This window comes from Lygodium microphyllum, chromosome 24 (assembly GCF_053477565.2).
Source record: "Lygodium microphyllum isolate KBCC chromosome 24, Lygodium_microphyllum_v1.1.10, whole genome shotgun sequence".
Lineage (NCBI taxonomy): Eukaryota > Viridiplantae > Streptophyta > Polypodiopsida > Schizaeales > Lygodiaceae > Lygodium > Lygodium microphyllum.
In genome coordinates, this window is record NC_141158.1 from 84351091 (window position 1) to 84357090 (window position 6000).

A 6000-nucleotide genomic window follows, 5' to 3' on the forward strand; every position below is an offset into this window, starting at 1 on the left:
CCTAATCTAGAAGCTTTTCTAACTTTTTCGGATTTTTACAATAATATCAAAAATAGACTAAAATTGTCCAAAAATCTAGTATTTTTGGACCGTTCATGCCATTCATACTAGTACTAATGACTCAGATCACATTGACTCTCTTGATCAATAAGAAAGTTGGATTATGATGCACTCTAGAGTTTTTCACACCATGTCCGCATAGTGGCACGACAACGTGTGGCAGTGGTGCATCAAAGCTTCATCCTACCTTGCCATTCTACCAATCCTTCCTCTCAATAGGTTGGATGACCAAGTGTGCAAGAAGGTGGACTTTATGCTCACATGGCCACACTTGGGTACATATGCACATGACAAGAGCTTCATAATAAAGAGAAAATATTCTTTTCCTACTTACATAGAAAGATTAAAAAGAAAAATTCTTTCAACATAGAGAATCACACCAACAATAACTGCACCACATAAGGTTGATGCCCGTACATTAAATCCTCTCTTTATAGTGCATGCACCTGGATTCAAATAGCTACACATGCTACATTTAATGGCTTCCCATGTGTAGTACACAAGCTGTTAGGGGCTTTTCCTTCTTCTTGCAATGCACTCCTTCCCCACTAGAAGGGGTTTGAGTCACATGTGGGTTGTGGGGGGGTTCCTTCTTGCCAACATGTGCACTCCTTACATTATATAATTAATGCTCTACACAAGTGGGTTTAGTCCATACCTATTGTAGTGACCTATTGTAGTGTGGTAGCCATGGTGGTTGTGACAAGGTAACTCCTCTCATTCCTAGGGAAGCTCCTCCTTCTCTACAATGGTTCTTCTTTGTTGGTGATGATGTGTGACTGTGTGTGATAGATTCAACCCAGGGATAAAGAGGAAGAAGATGATGGTAATGTTAGAGATAGAGGTGATGTGGGTGATGGTTGGGAATTGATAGAGGTGAAGGTGACAAGTAAGAGAAGGAAGTATAAGTGAAGGATATGAAGAAGATGATAGTCTTGTTATTGCAAATGGTAATCCCATCGATGCTCAAGCCGATGAAGAATACTCTAATGGAGATGAAGAGGAAGAAGATGATAGACCTAATGCTAAAGATGAGGACAAAGATGATAAAGATGATCAAAGTACCCTATATAAACAAAAAGCAAGGGGTGAGAACTGATAGAGATGGAGATGATGATGCTACCCACAATTTGCACAACAGATGAAGGTGACTCTTTCTGTCCATGATTTAGTAGATGAAGGAACAACTAATGTAGGAGATATTAAAGCTCATGCTTCCCATGATAATTAGCAATCAAGAAGCTCAAACATGTTACCCATGAATAGTAACTAGAAGGCACAAACTGCTGGAGATGATGATGGTAATTGTGTTGCCTATGTTGGCGACAAATAACTACAAAAGATACATGTGCAAATCTAATGAAGATGTTGACAATTATGGTGCTAGCTATGCTACCCAAAAATCAATAGATATAGGGTGCAAATTTGCAAGAGATGTTGATGCTTTTGATATTGCTTATTATGCACATGATCAACAAAAGATGGAGATGCAACTATAGAAGGAGAAGACGATGATAATCGTGCTACCTAGGATGATCAGAAACAAAAGGAAAAAACACAACTTGATGAAGGAGAAAATGATGATGATGCTACCCATAATAATCAACATCGATAAGCATCAATTTACTAAAGATGAAGACGATTTGTTGATGCCCATGCTACCCATGAATCAATATGGATGAAGGCACAAATTTGCTAAAGGTGATGATGGTGATCGTGATGCGAGGTAGCCCATGATTGCAACAAATGGGAGGAGGAGTAGGTTGATGGAGCTATTGATGATTTTTTGCCCATGATTTGCACATGAGGAGTAGGCTATGAGTAGCAAGAAGCAGACAATATGACATTGATGATGATTACAAGGTGGAAGACACATAGAGGTCTTATGCTAAACTAGGAGTGACGTTGCTAAAATCAACTGCTTGCTTTTCCCCCTCTAAATTCTTTAGATTTTCTTTAATATTCTCTTCCCCAACACGAAAGCAATCTTGCAAAAGCAACAACCTAAGATCTTCAATCTCCATTGCACAAAAGGTACCTTCTTCTCAATCTAAAGGTGATAATTTATGACTATGGTTATTACTTACGATTTTAAATTAGAAATTGTTACTACTATCCTATCATAATTCTAATCATATCGCATGAACCTGAAATCTCAATCATAAAACCCAAATACATATTTGAATTATGAAACAAAAATTTAACTACTTGGAAGCATTTCAGAGTTGGCAATGTGTCCCCTCCTATTCCACAACCATGAAGCATGCAAGTGCCTTCTCAGTGGTCAATTACATCCTTGGTTTCTACAAAGTAACCAAAAAGTTGGGCTACATGTGCTCAATGTATTTGGGATGTTGGACACACTCCTATTATTTTAGCAGCTTCAACTACTTAGTCGGTGACTACCTCTCATGCAATCCCTTGCACACAAACACGAGATCCCTTTGTAGTGAATGCGCAAAGCATACTTTCAATGATGAAGGATGCTCGTAGCTCACTCCATGATCCAAGATGCACCTAGGTTGTCAAATGCTCTATGGCCTTTGACATGCTAGAGGAGAGAATGGTAAGGCATGAGAGGACATGAAAAAGATGAAGGCTTCACCCTCTTAGTCCCTCATCCTCACTCTCATTCTCTTGCTCTCAGTTCACCACTCTCTCTCTCCCTCTCTCCCTCCCTCCTCTCTCTCTCTCTCTCTCTCTCTCTCTCTCTCTACAAAAGCAGGAAGGCAAGAACCAGAAGTTGGCACATGCATGAATAGCCTTTTCCATTCTTTTTCAAGATTTTATATAAAAAACTAGGGTTAGGGTTTCCCCTATGCCCTTGGGCTTCCCACCCATCTTTTAGACTAAGGACTTGTCTTCTCCCTATTGCATACACTTAAATCCATATTCCTATGTTGAGTGCTATCTATTTTGATTACAACTTGCACAAGAGGGAGCCCAACCTAAGTTTTTTCAATCTTTTGCAATCTCTCACTACCATGGCAACAATATAGGAGACATGCCAATCAACAAGTCAACCAGAAATCATACAATGTTGTAGTCCCATTCAACATTGTAGTCTCTATTTATGATTAAATTGCAAAAGATACTTCACCATCACATGGTGGTATTCTAACTATGTAATAGCCTATGTACACATGATGCAATCCATGATTCTCCTCATGATTCTCCCTTGACTTCCCTACTCATTAGCAATGATAATACTTTCCATCACCTACCCATCAATTGGTGCCCTACTTCATTAACGATTAACAAACAAAATCCATGGTGGTATTCTAACTATGTAATAGCCTATGTAAGCATGTGTACTCACATAGTGATTGCATCATAACCTCTGCACGGATTGGGCCTTCAAGTATGGAATGACAATGTAGCTTAAATGCCTCAAGTTCTATTTCCCAATCTATTTATATTCCTTGTGCATGTAAAACAAACTAGAACTCCCCTAGATAAGGAGCATGAGATGTTGTACCTTGTGGATATAAGAGAATCCATAGGCTCACAATTTCTATCTCAAGCCAATATCCTCCATGGTGACTAGCTTCAACCATTCCATTTGATTCCAAACAATCTTCAACTAGAAGATCCTAATTGCATGAACCACATCTAATCACCATTTCTACTCGACACCCAATTGATGGTTTTGATCTTAGGTCTTAGACTTCATTGATTAGATACCTTTCATTGGCCTATTTCATTCCTAAGAATGAAATGATGGTTCTATTTCAAGCATCAAAGGGCTTATTAAAAAAAAATCCAAGTGTAAGTAAGTTATCTTTTTGTTTCAATTTCATTGAGATTAGTTTTTCTATCCAAGAATGAAATTCTTATCAAGATACTTTGTTAGCAATTTTCTAGCAAATTTTTTTGCTATTTTTTTGACCCTTGTTAGCTTGAAAGGTTAATCTCTCACTACTAATAGCTGATTTTATAAGATAATTAGGATAGTACGTAACCAATGTTTCTAGTTATCTTAACTCTCACTTAACTTCCTTTGAGATCTTTTCATATAAATTTATCCTTTCAAAAGATGGAATTTAATCCTATTTTTTGACAAATCAATTATTTCATCATCACAAAAAATAAACACCCAGTTGAGATGTATTATTCCTATTGGAATTCCCTCCTAAGCACCTAGGTTCTTCATCCATCTACTTGATTATCAAGTGTCCACAAGGATTCTTGGACTCAACTGATAGCACAGAAGGCTTGGAGATCGGTGGAGCGCAGAAAGAGAGAAGAATCCAACACTGTGGGGGACAGAGGCATAGGACTATTGGGAGGACAAAGTGATGGAGGTGCTTGGGATGGTGAAGGGGTATGAGTCATAGCCAAAGTGGAGGCGGAGAGTTTGGGATGGGAACATGGATACATGGATGTCATTTTGTAGCACCCTACTATACGAGAGAAATGACCCAACATACATGCCATATCCAAGAAGTGTAGGGGTAGACTTTAACTCTGACATCCATGGTTGTTACGATTTTCCTAAAATCTATAATATAAATGCTACTAAGCCAAAGGAATCCCTTACATTCTTCGAAAATGACCTAGGACCTTGCATCTCCCATTTACTTAGTGAATTCTTTTCTTGCCCTCCCCCGACCCTGCTTTCATTACAACCTATAACTACCTTAGGCTACTTAGAGTTTTACTTAAGTAAGAATCTACCTCTCATGAATACCACCTACCACCCTTTTTTTTAATTTGAACGCTGGCATTGATAGCTGTGCAATGGCCAGGCTCATGATGAGAGCCACCCTCCTTCCATCTTTTTGCATGGCTCTACTAGAGGAAATGAATGACAATTGATTTACTAGGTGTAATCATCCATTTTTATTGACAACCCCTTTGAATGTACGTATGAATCTAAAGGACTATATACATAGTAGGAGCTTCCATAGTAAGTCCCTTAAGTCCCCAGCCTCTTCCTCCCATGACCAAGAACACAAGGACTAGCTTCTCGTGTACATTTTAAAAAAAAGCAAAAAAGAAAAGAAAAAGGAAGCAAGAAAAAGAAAAAGAGAAAGAAAAGAGAGAGAAAAAAAGAAAAGACGAGCAAGGAAAGAAAAGATAATCAAGTAGAAAGTAGGAAAGCACACCTCACTTGATGAGTGCCGCAATCATTGTACCTAGGGGTCCTCAAGCTAGGCATGTTTGGTGACCTTGGTTGACTGGTTCCGTCCCTAACCCCCTAGCCCCTTTTGTTCCCCACTTCATGCTTAGGGCATATTAAGGGCAGGATACACCTAGGGAGGTCACACTCGTGTATGGTGAGACTTGTCTCCCTAAGTGGAGCCCCAAGAGGAACACCAAGGAAAAGGGAATTCTCTTGCAAGAAAATCTATCTTGTAACATCAACAAGCTTTTATTTCATTCTCTTAATCATCAAAACAAAGAAAATAACAATTCTTCACGCAGCATCATAGTAGATATCTCCCACGGATTTGATAGAATCAACCATATTCTCCAACATCTTCACAAAATCCATCAATAGAACAAAGAACACAAGGGAATACACCATCTTTGAATGGAAATCAATCACACATTATTCATCTTCAATATCTTCATAATTCTCTTTCTCAATCTCTCATATACAGTTACATTGTTTTGATAGAATTGACTATCTCTGACTCTCTCTCTCTCTCCATCAATAGTACATCATATCCTCACTACAATACTCTCATAATAACCCTCAATAATCCTTCTTAGGTCGTGGATGCACCTCCCAAGAGGTATGTCTGATATGAAGAGTCACCAGAGCCACTACAGTGTCTTTTCACAGCTCACTACTGTCACTGTCACTTAGTCTTCTCTTCAGTCTTGAGCAGCTGTTTTTTCCACCTGTTTTAGCTCTTTTGAACTTAGATTCATCCTTTCCAAAGGTTAGAAAACTTTTCCAAAATCACACATACATTCTATAGAACACTTACA